Source organism: Bubalus kerabau, chromosome 19 (genome assembly GCF_029407905.1).
Source record: "Bubalus kerabau isolate K-KA32 ecotype Philippines breed swamp buffalo chromosome 19, PCC_UOA_SB_1v2, whole genome shotgun sequence".
Taxonomy (NCBI): domain Eukaryota; kingdom Metazoa; phylum Chordata; class Mammalia; order Artiodactyla; family Bovidae; genus Bubalus; species Bubalus kerabau.
Window position 1 is genome coordinate 21,389,734 of NC_073642.1, and position 12,244 is coordinate 21,401,977.

The following is a 12,244-nucleotide window of genomic DNA, read 5'->3' on the forward strand; positions in this document are numbered from 1 at the left end:
CAGTGGGGGAGAAGGAGGTGCCAGAGATGAAAGTAACGAGAAGTAGAAGAGTAAAATCAACCAATATATTGTTCAAAGAGTATTTTCAAATTAGTAGGTTTAACAATATGTGACGGCTCAGCGGTAAAGAATCCATCTGGAATGCAGGAGTTGCATGCAACTTGCGTTTGATACTTGGGTCAGGAAGATCCCCTGGAGTAGGAAATGGCAACCCACTCCAGTATTCTTACCAGGAAAATTCCATGGACAGAGGAGCCTGGTACAGTCCATGGGGTCGCAAAGAGTCAGACATGACTGAACACACATGCAACACAACAATACAGGGAAAAACCAGTTGGTGCTTTCAGAGGGCAGGTTGGTTTTAACTCCCACCACTAAAGAAAAAGACACAAGTATTTGCTATGGACTGGATGTTTGTGTCTCCCACCAGGTTCTTATGTTGAAGTCCCAACCCTCAATGTGTTGGTATTAAGAGGCAGGTCTTCTGACAGGTGATTAGATTTAGATAAGATCTTGCCAGTGGGGTCCTCGTCATGGGATTAATGCCTTTATTTAGAAGAGGAAGAGGCCCAGACCAAGCTCTCTCTCTCTCTCCATGTGAATAGGTGGAGAAAGGCCTCAAGCACACAATGAGAAATTGGCCATCTGCAAGCCAGGAGGAGGGTCCTCACCAGAGCTTGACCATGCTAGCCCCTTGATCTCAGGTTTTCAGCCTCCAGAACTGTTAGGAAAAAAAAAATGTCTCTTGTTTAAGCCACCCAGTCTGTGGTATCTTGTCATTGCAGTGTTTATAGGAAGGAAGCCATAGAAAGGGAGAGGTTAAAGATGAGTTTGAGCAAACTCTGGGAGATAGTGAAGGACAGGGAAGGCTGGTGTGCTGCAGTCCATGGGGTGGGAAAGAGACAGACACGACTGAGCAACTTAACAACAACAGTGACCAAGTTCAGAGAGGGGGAAGTGACAGGAAGTGAGTTTCTTGCTGAGAAGATGGAAGAGAATAGGATTCGGTGCTCCAGCAGAAGTACTAGACATAGCCAGTTTGGTTGAACACTCTCCCATCACTACAAGAAGCCAAAGAGAACAATTTGTGCTGATGACAGTGAGTTTAAAGATTTAGTATAAAGTTCAGGTCATCTGCTGAGAGTAAAGGAGGAGATAGGAAACTTTGAAATAATCTTCATAAAGAAAAAAATTGTTAAACTTATTAGGGAAGATTGACTGTGTTGAAGCCTTGAGATTGGTGACAATGGCTTTTTCTTCTTTTTCAAATTGAAGAATAGTTGATTTATAATGTATTAGTTTCAGGTGTAAAGCAAAGTGATTCATATATATATATTGCTGTTGTTTAGTTGCAAAGTCATGTCCAACTCTTTTGTGACCCCCATGGACTGTAGCCATCAGGCTCCTCTGTCCATGGGATTTCCCAGGCAAGAACACTGGAGTGGGTTGCCATTTCCTTCTTCAACGGATCTTCCCAACCCAAGGACTGAACTTGTGTCTCTTGTGTTGGCAGGTGGATTCTTTACCAATGAGCCACCAGGGAAGCCTATATATATATTCTTTTCCAAATTCTTTTCCTTTATAAGTTATTACAGAATGTTGAGTATACTCCCTGTGCTATACAGTGGGTCTTTGGTGATTATTTATTTTGTGTATAGTAGTGTGTATATGTTAATCCCAAACTCCTCATTTATCTTCCCTCCCTCTTTTTCCTTTGGTAACTGTTAAGTTCGTTTTCTATGTCTGTGGGTCTACTTCTGTTTTGTAAATAAGTTCATTTGAAACTTTTTTTTAAGATTCCACATATAAGTGATATCATATGATATTTGGTTTTGCCTGGCTTATTTAACTTGGTATGATAATCTCTCAATTCATCCATCTTGCTGCAAACGGCATTATTTCATTCTATTTATGGCTAATATTCCATTGTATTAATATGTATATACCACATCTTCTTTATCCATTCATCTGTTGATGGACATTTATTTTGCTTCCATGTCTTGGCTATCATAAATAGTGCTGCAATGAACATTTGGGTGCATGTATCATTTTGAATTATAGTTTTGTCTGGATGTATGCCCAGGAGCGGGATTGCTGGATCTTATGGTAACTCTATTTTATTTTTTTGCCACACTGCAAGGCTCGTAGGATCTTTGTTCTCCGATCAGAGATTGAACCTGTGCCCGTTGTATTGCAAGCTGAGTTCTTAACCATTAGACCACCAGAGGTGCTTCCCTGGTGGCTCAGTGGTAAAGAATCTGTCTGCAATTCAGGAGACAAGGTTTCAATCCCTGGGTCAGGAAGATATCCTGGAGGAGAGCATGGCAACCTATGCAAGTATTCTTGCTGAGAAAATCCCATGGACAGAGGAGCCTGACTGGCTATGGTCCCTGGGGTTGCAGAGTTGGACACAGCTGAAGCGACTACATATGCATGAGATCACCAGGGAAGTCCCTAAGTCAAAATATTCATTTTGAAATTTATTTCATTGAAATAATTTAAAAACCTATTTTTCTAAGGATGTGTTCATAACTTTGCACCCATTTAACAAATATCTGAAGCACCCACTATGTGCCACTTCTCCAGACACTGGGAATACAAACAGTGAGCTGTTAAAAACTTAACAGCTTAAGTTAAGGCTTAACTTAAAACTTCAGATCAGATCAGTCGCTCAGTCGTGTCCGACTCTTTGCGACCCCATGAATCGCAGCACGCCAGGCCTCCCTGTCCATCACCAACTCCCGGAGTTCACTCAGACTCACGTCCATCGAGTCAGTGATGCCATACAGCCATCTCATCCTCTGTCGTCCCCTTCTCCTCTTGCCCCCAATCCCTCCCAGCATCAGAGTCTTTTCCAATGAGTCAACTCTTGGCATGAGGTGGCCAAAGTACTGGAGTTTCAGCTTTAGCATCATTCCTTCCAAAGAAATCCCAGGGCTGATCTCCTTCAGAATGGACTGGTTGCATCTCCTTGCAATCCAAGGGACTCTTAAGAGTCTTCTCCAACACCACAGTTCAAAAGCATCAATTCTTCGGCGCTCAGCCTTCTTCACAGTCCAACTCTCACATCCATACATGACCACAGGAAAAACCATAGCCTTGACTAGACAAAACTTTGTTGGCAAAGTAATGTCTCTGCTTTTGAATATGCTATCTAGGTTGGTCATAACTTTCCTTCCAAGGAATAAGCGTCTTTTAATTTCATGGCTGCAGTCACCATCTGCAGTGATTTTGGAGCCCCCCCCCCCAAAATAAAGTCTGACACTGTTTCCACTGTTTCCCCATCTATTTCCCATGAAGTGGTAGGACCGGATGCCATGATCTTCGTTTTCTGAATGTTGAGCTTTAAGCCAACTTTTTCACTCTCCACTTTCACTTTCATCAAGAGGCTTTTTAGTTCCTCTTCACTTTCTGCCATAAGGGTGGTGTCATCTGCATATCTGAGGTTATTGATATTTCTCCCGGCAATCTTGATTCCAGCTTGTGCTTCTTCCAGTCCAGCATTTCTCATGATGTACTCTGCATATAAGTTAAATAAACAGGGTGACAATATACAGCCTTGACGAACTCCTTTTCCTATTTGGAACCAGTCTGTTGTTCCATGTCCAGTTCTAACTGTTGCTTCCTGACCTGCATACAAATTTCTCAAGAGGCAGGTCAGGTGGTCTGGTATTCCCATCTCTTTCAGAATTTTCCACAGTTTCTTGTGATCCACACAGTTAAAGGCTTTGGCATAGTCAATAAAGCAGAAATAGATGTTTTTCTGGAACTCTCTTGCTTTTTCCATGATCCAGCGGATGTTGGCCATTTGATCTCTGGTTCCTCTGCCTTTTCTAAAACCAGCTTGAACATCAGGAAGTTCATGGTTCACATATTGCTGAAGCCTGGCTTGGAGAATTTTGAGCATTACTTTACTAGTGTGTGAGAAGAGTGCAATTGTGCGGTAGTTTGAGCATTCTTTGGCATTGCCTTTCTTTGGGATTGGAATGAAAACTGACCTTTTCCAGTCCTGTGGCCACTGCTGTTTTCCAAATTTGCTGGCATATTGAGTGCAGCACTTTCACAGCATCATCTTTCAGGATTTGGAATAGCTCCACTGGAATTCCATCACCTCCACTAGCTTTGTTCGTAGTTATGCTTTCTAAGGCCCACTTGACTTCACATTCCAGGATGTCTGGCTCTAGGTGAGTGATCACACCATCGTGATTATCTGGGTCATGAAGATCTTTTTTGTACAGTTCTTCTGTGTATTCTTGCCATCTCTTCTTAATATCTTCTGCTTCTGTTAGGTCCATACCATTTCTGTCCTTTATCGAGCCCATCTTTGCATGAAATGTTCCTTTGGTATCTCTGATTTTCTTGAAGAGATCCCTAGTCTTTCCCATTCTGTTGCTGTCCTCTATTTCTTTGCATTGATCGCTGAAGAAGGCTTTCTTATCTCTTCTTGCTATTCTTTGGAACTCTGCATTCAGATGTTTATATCTTTCCTTTTCTCCTTTGCTTTTCACTTGTCTTCTTTTCCCAGCTATTTGTAAGGTCTCCCCAGACAGCCATTTTGCTTTTTTGCATTTCTTTTCCATGGGGATGGTCTTGATCCCTGTCTCCTGTACAATGTCACGAACCTCATTCCATAGTTCATCAGGCACCCTATCTATCAGATCTAGGCCCTTAAATCTATTTCTCACTTCCACTGTATAATCATAAGGGATTTGATTTAGGTCATACCTGAATGGTCTAGTGGTTTTCCCTACTTTCTTCAATTTCAGTCTGAATTTGGCAATAAGGAGTTCATGGTCTGAGCCACAGTCAGCTCCTGGTCTTGTTTTTGCTGACTGTATAGAGCTTCTCCATCTTTGGCTGCAAAGAATATAATCAATCTGATTTCGGTGTTGACCATCTGGTGATGTCCATGTATAGAGTCTTCTCTTGTGTTGTTGGAAGAGGGTGTTTGTTATGACCAGTGCATTTTCTTGGCAAAACTCTATTAGTCTTTGCCCTGCTTCATTCCGTATTCCAAGGCCAAATTTGCCTGTTACTCCAGGTGTTTCTTGACTTCCTACTTTTGTATTCCAGTCCCCTATAATGAAAAGAACATCTTTTTTGGGTGTTAGTTCTAAAAGGTCTTGTAGGTCTTCATAGAACCGTTCAACTTCAGCTTCTTCAGCGTAACTTAAACCCTTCTAAATCAGAATTTCTTCAGAATGAAGTCAGCTGGTTCTTCTTAATAATCCTTTGGACTTCCCAGATAGTAATATCTTTTTCAAACCTTGGCCATTTTTAAGTATACACTTCAGTAGTATTAAGTATATTCACATTGTTGAGAAACAGATCTTCAGAACTTTTTCATTATAAAACTGAAACTCTACACCCATTAAACAACAGCTCCCAAATCCCCCCTCTCCCCAGCCCCTGGCAACCACCATCTACTTTCTTTTTGTGTGTGTGTGCTGCACAACATGTGGTATCTTAGGTCCCCAACCAGGAATTGAACCCACATTCCCTGCAGTGGAAGCTCAGAGTCCTAACCACTGGACTGCCAGAGAAGCCCCTTCCATTCTAATTTCTCTTTCTTGGAGTTTGTCTCCTTTAGATACCTCATATGAGTGGAATCAAACAGTGTTTGTCTTTTTCTGACTGGCTCATTTCACTTAACATGTCCTGTGGGTTCATCCATGTTGTAGCATGTGATAGGATTTCATTCCCTTTTTAGGGCTGAATAGTATCCCGCCTTATGGATATACCACATTCTGTTTATCCATTCATCTGTTGGCGGACATTTGGGTATCCGAATGTTTTGGTACACTGGCTTAGTTGCTCCGTGGCATGTGGGATTTTCCAGGATCAGGGATTGAACCCATGTATCCTGCATTATCAGGTGGATTCTTTACCACTGAGCTACCAAGGAAGCTCCCTCTTTTTAAAAAAAAGAAAATTTTTTTACATGCTACTTTGATTATTCCCTCAAGCAATGTCATCCTTAAACCCAGGCAACTGGAGTGCTTGGGCTTAGTGGTGCCTCAATGGCCCCCTTATTTGATGATGATGAGTCCAAGGAACTTGAAGGGTATATCCTCTGAAACCCACATACTCTCCTTTAGACCATACTCGGGGTACCTTCCCAAACATCTCCAAGCTCAGTTCCTCAGTCTATACTGACTTCTTCCTAAGTTCACCCTTCCCGGAATAGACCTGTTAGTGTGTATAGCCCTGGGCCCAAAGGTAGTCAAGGGTAGCCAAGGGCAGCTTTCAGGGAGACACGTGGTGTGGATTTTCAGACTGAGTGTCCACGTGCAGGCATATGAAGGCCCTTACACTGCAGGACTGAGTGGGAAATGACAGGGGGGCCTCCATTTGTAGTTTTTCTCTGCTAAGTCACTTCAGTCGTGTCTGACTCTGTGCAACCCCATAGACGGCAGCCCACCAGGCTCCCCTGTCCCTGGGATTCTCCAGGCAAGAACACTGGAGTGGATTGCCATTTCCTTCTCCAAGTTTTTCTCTGGAGTCCTGCAAATATCAGCAGCTATAATATTATTACCCAAACATGAACCAGGTCTGAAAAACATGTGGTTCCAACATTGCAAACCTGTTTTTAACTGGCTGTATTTTCTAGAATCAGTGTATGCCTAGCTGCCCAGTGTATGGAGTATAGGCGGTTGAAGCAGATGGGTAAGGTTTGTTGCTTAGTAAGGAAGTTTGCACCAGGATGGAAAACACTGTCATGAGTCTAAGTCTGTTCTCATCCTTTGCATACATAACACCCATGAGCACTAATAGGAATTACAGATGATACATTCATGCAAAAAGGGGAGGCAAGCCCCTCTAGTTGTCAATGCCAGTAGGTAAATACTTACACGGGCAATGCAGCAAGTGCACCTGGGAATGCAAAAATGGAAGCTGAAAACAAGCCTGTTTGAGCTGCCCAGACACACAAATTCATGGTTGCTGGCCCTTCCCCAGAAGCATTCTGGAAGGGTGGTTTTGTGAGGAGAACACGAGGTAAATTCTCTTCCTTGGAAAGCTAAAGGAGTCCCCTCAGGAATAATCTTCCAACTCAGCTGCTGTGCTTTAGCCACATGTGTTTGTATCTTTAGTTGCTCAGTTGTGTCTCTTTGCAATTCCAGACTGTAGCCTGACAGGTTCCTCTTTTCATGGGATTCTCCAGGCAAGAATACTGGCATGGGTTGCCATTCCCTTCTCCAGGGGATCTTCCCGACCCAGGAATCAGACCCAGGTCCCCTGCATTGTAGGTGAGTTCTTAATTGTTTGAGCCACCAGGGAAGCCCACTTTAGCCATACATCACAGCTCAACACTGGGCCAGGGATATGGTAGAAATAATAAAGTGCTTATGAAGGGCCGTGAGCAAGTAGTAGACAGCTGAGAGGCATCGTTCTCTTCCAGGAGCTATGTTTCTTCCAGAACTGGCCAAGTAGATTGATTCCACCCCTGGGGACTGGGATTCAGTCTCCAGACTGAATACTCCCCGATCTTAGCATTCCTTCCAATGCCATCCCATGGTCTCACACTTGGCAAGTCCAAGTCTAAAAGCCACACTATCACCCTCAAACTTGCATCCTTCCCTGTGTGTCAGTTCATTGGCAGATTCACCCACTTCCACCCCTGTCACTCAAGCCTGAATATTCCTCAACCCCTCCCACCTTTTCCCAAGCCTGGGCCACCACCACTTTTGTTCAGGACAATTTAGAGCCTCCTAAGGGGATTCTCAGAGAAGGCGATGGCACCCTACTCCAATACTCTTGCCTGGAGAATCCCATGGATGGAGGAGCCTGGTAGGGTACAGTCCATGGGGCCGCTGGGAGTTGGACATGACTGAGCGACTTCACTTTCACTTTTCACTTTCATGCATTGGAGAAGGAAATGGCAACCCGCTCCAGTGTTCTTGCCTGGAGAATCCCAGGGACGGGGGAGCCTGATGGGGTGCCGTCTATGGGGTCGCACAGAGTCGGACATGACTGAACGACTTAGCAGCAGCAGCAGGGGATCCTGACTTCAGTCTTGAGCTGTTCCTCACTTGCTCCTAATGTGAAAAAGACTGCTTTTCCACCTCCATCCAAAGCACCTGCATCTCCTGAGCCAGCCGGGGGCTTGATTGCTTGTTGCCATCAGACCCTTTGCACAAGCTGCCACTTCAACCTAACACAGGCTCTCAAACCTCCCCTCCATTGCTCTTTGTTCTACTGTCAGTTGTTTGTTTTACAAATATTTACTGCTTTGCCAGTGGTGGTGGCTTAGTTGCAAGTCTTGTCTGACTCTTGCGACTTCATAGACTGTAGCTCAGGCTTTGTGCTAAATGCTGAGGTTTTGCATGCAATAACCCCTCTAGCCACATGGACTTACATCTTAGGGCTGTCAACTGAGAAAAAAATACACAACCTAAAAGTGAGTTAAGTTTTATCCAGGGACCTTACACAGAATGATAACCCAGGAAACAGCTTAGCCCTTAAGGGAGGATATATATGAGTTTTTTTGCAGTGGGTGGATGGGTGGGAAATCCATCCATCAATTGAACATCAAAAGATAACTGATCATACACAAAAACCCAGCCATTTCAAGATAATGATTTAAATGCTCTTCTATGTGTAGGAAGATGCAAGAATCTTGTTCGGTGGCTAAATAGCGACCAACTCTTTGCGACCCCATGAACTGCAGTACATCAGGCTTCCCTGTCTTTCAATATCTTCTGGAGTTTGCTCAAACTCATGTCCATTGAGTCAGAGATGCCATCCAACCATCTCATCCTCTGTTACCCACTTCTCTTGCCCTCAATCTTTCCCAGCATCAGGGTCTTTTCCAATGAATCGGTTCTTTGCAACAGGTGGCCAAAGTATTGGAGCTTCAGCATCAGTCCTCCCAATGAATGCAGGAATCTAGGTTCATTTAAATTATTCCTTAGATATGCATTTTCACTATCTAAGGATCTGTACATTCAAAACACAGAACGTTTCCTGTTTTCCCTTCAGGCACACTGAGACCAGAGACTGCAGTGGCTACAGACTTGATTCCAGCAGAACAGGAATTGCACGCAACGTTTATTTTTCCTTTACAGGGGCAACTGGCACCTCTTCTGGCACAAGGAGTAGGACGCCTTCCTCTGCCTTCCAGGCATTTCCCATGCAACAAGCCATTACTTGATTCATTGCCTCTCTCACTGACCCTTTCCCCAATAGTACATAGGAAAGCCTTAACTGGTCAAGACATCGTGGTGACTATGCCCAGGCCACACTTCCCCTGCTCATTCTGAGCTCCCGAATTAGCGTTCAGAGATTGTGCCCCCCCCCCCCCACCACTTTGAGTGGGAACGTCCGAGGATTCCACAGCTCGCCCCCCCCCCCCCAGTTGTCTTAATGGTACGCTCCAAACACGAGCTCCCGGGTACCGGAAATAAGCCGCGGGGGGCGGGACCCGTTGCTCAGGGTAACGGAAGGACGGAAACCGCAGGTTGAGCGGGTTTTTTTGGAATTCAGTGGCTGCATTGAAGTGGAAGTGACCGGCTAGAGGAGCTTCGCGCGTCGCAGGGGAGGAGGGACTCAGCTCCCGGGAGGTAACGGGTCTGGGAGGACAGGACGGCGCCCCTTCCGAATGGCGTTCTGGCGTTTTCCTTGGCCCTAAAGGGTCTGTGCCCTGGCGTCTCCCGTTGCGGCCTTTAGCGTTTCCCGCTCCTCGGGCGGCCTACACCCTTGGCCCTCTCGTTAAATTCCTCCTCTCTTTCAGCGTTTAGCTCCTACGTCTGAAACATTTCTCTAAACCCCTTTCGCCTTTTTAGCTTGGTCACAGCGACCATCCCCAGCTGCCTTGTTTTGTAGTTTCTCCGTGTTTACTTCTCGCTCTCCGAGAAGCCCGGGTGCTAAACCCGCGGCGTCTCCCTTCCATGGTGCCTCACTAACCTCAGGGCCTTTGGACAAGGAGTCTGCTATCCGCATAGGGACTTAACAGCCACCTATCTGTGTGCTACTCAATTCTGGTTTTAGGACTAATTTAGCAAATGTACCTGCTGAAATAGAAGGAGTTCAGCATCTTCCGTTTAGGGCTGGACGTCTCTTTGGTTGATATCCCTTTTCTGAATCCTCTACCACTCAGCCCCTAATAGAGGGGCCAATCGTAGGTAAGAGTCCCCAGTAGTAGGTAAAAGCATGGGTTTTGGGGTCTGGAGTTGGACAGATTTAGGTTTCAGTTCTACTTCTGCAACTTACTAGCCTTCTAACCTTTGGGGGACGTTCCTTAATTTCTCTGAATCCCAAATGATCTTCATCTGAATTGGGAGTAATAGCACCAACCTCAGAGGACTGGTGTGAGGATCAATGTCATTTTCCCCACAAATATTTATTGGGCACCTATTACGAGCTTACTGTGCTAAGTCTTGGAGATTCAGTGATAAACCAAGCCAGAGGTGGCCCCCTGCCCTCTTGGAGTTTGTAATGGAGTGGGAGATGTAGTTCTTAATCTAATAATAAGTGTAATGTTAAAAGTGTGGTGATGGTGAGAGATTACAGTTGCCTTGTAAGAATGTAATAGGGGAGTGTTTAGACGGAGCTTGTAAAGGAGTGTGGGACTGAGCTGAGACCTGAAGGATTTTTAGGAATTAACAATAAAAAGATTGGTGGGCAGGGGATGAAAGAAGGGGTCTTTATTTTTATATAAGTTCCAGACAGAAAATCATGTGGAATTGACTGTGGCAGGAGGAACTTGGGGGTTTGAAGGACTGAGCAGTTCAGTGTAGCTGGAATATAGAGTGATGAAAAGGAATTAACATGGACCAGCCATGAAATTAAAAGACACTTAGTCCTTGGAAGGAAAGTTATGTCCAACCTAGATAGCATATTCAAAAGCAGAGACATTACTTTGCCAACAAAGGTCTTTTCCTGTGGTCGTGTATGGATGTGAGAGTTGGACTGTGAAGAAGGCTGAGCGCCAAAGAAGTGATGCTTTTGAACTGTGGTGTTGGAGAAGACTCTTAAGAGTCCCTTGGACTGCGAGGAGATGCAACCAGTCCATTCTGAAGGAGATCAGCCCTGGGATTTCTTTGGAAGGAATGATGCTAAAGAGGAAACGCCAGTACTTTGGCCACCTCATGCGAAGAGTTGACTCATTGGAAAAGACTCTGATGCTGGGAGGGATTGGGGGCAGGAGGAGAAGGGGACGACAGAGGATGAGATGGCTGGATGGCATCACTGACTCGATGGACGTGAGTCTGAGTGAACTCGGGGAGTTGGTGATGGACAGGGAGACCTGGCATGCTGCGACTCATGGGGTCGCAAAGAGTTGGACATGACTGAGCGACTGAACTGAACTGAGACCTTTATATCCTGACGTCAGGATTTTGGACTAATAATGGAAAGCCACTGAATAGTTTTTAAGATGAGGATGAATCACAAATCTGGTTTGTGTTTCAAAGACATTTTAGCTGCTGGGTGGGGAATGAGTTAGGAAGCTGTGTAGTAGTTTAGGTGAGAGATGATGGTGACTTTGGAATACTGTGGCAGTAGTGAATCTCAGAAGTAGACTTGAGAGATGTTTGGGGACACAGGACTTGGTAGTGGATGTGAAGGATGAAGGTGAAGTGGTTAAGAATGTTGCCCAGGTTTCTTGTTTCAGCAGCTGGGTGGATGATGGTACAATTTAGGGAGATTGAAAACAACAGAAAATGAGGAGGAGGTTTTCTTTCCACCAGTCTGCATTGCCCTCTTCTCATAATACTCCCATAGCTACTCACTAAATCCTATCTACCTAATGTGCTTCCATTTCACCCTTTCCTTTGCACTCTCCAGAGTCAGCCCCAACACCAGCGTTTGTCACTACCACTAAAATAGCTCCCAGTAGACTCTTAGCCTCTGCTCTTCTTCCTTATTCCCTCCCTACTGTAATCTGTGCATTGATGATATATTTCGTTTCCTCCAGCACTGTTTCAGTCTTATCAGATTCTCTTTTACTCCAGAACTTTTTGTCACTGTTACTTACAGAATAAGGTCTAACTTCCTTAATTCGACATTTGAGATCTTGCACAGCTTAGCCCCTCCCTTTTACTAGCCTTCTTCTCTCTGCTCCCCTAGTTGAACTCTCTACCTCAGGCTACATACTCATTTTCCCCGAATAAGTTTTTCAGATTCTCTTATGAATGCCTTTGTTGACAGTACTTTCCTTCCCAATAATGTACACCATGTGGTTCTGGTGACTATCTACATTTAATCTTTAAATTCCAGTTCAAGGTTTCCTTTGCTGGGAAGCCTG

At 44.7% G+C, this 12,244-nt stretch overlaps 1 protein-coding gene across 3 annotated transcripts in view; it reads left to right on the forward strand.

The window, feature by feature from the left end:
* Positions 1 to 9,395: 9,395 nt before the first annotated feature.
* Positions 9,396 to 12,244, forward strand: part of FANCI (FA complementation group I) — a 63,932-nt gene continuing 61,083 nt past the window's right edge. Inside the window, exon 1 of one of the 3 annotated variants that reach the window (XM_055556817.1) lies at positions 9,396 to 9,560. The gene's annotated coding sequence lies outside the window, so the exon portion shown is untranslated. Of the gene's footprint in view, positions 9,632 to 12,244 lie in introns of all 3 variants that reach the window. The other 2 variants (XM_055556816.1, XM_055556815.1) reach the window with 2 other exon arrangements.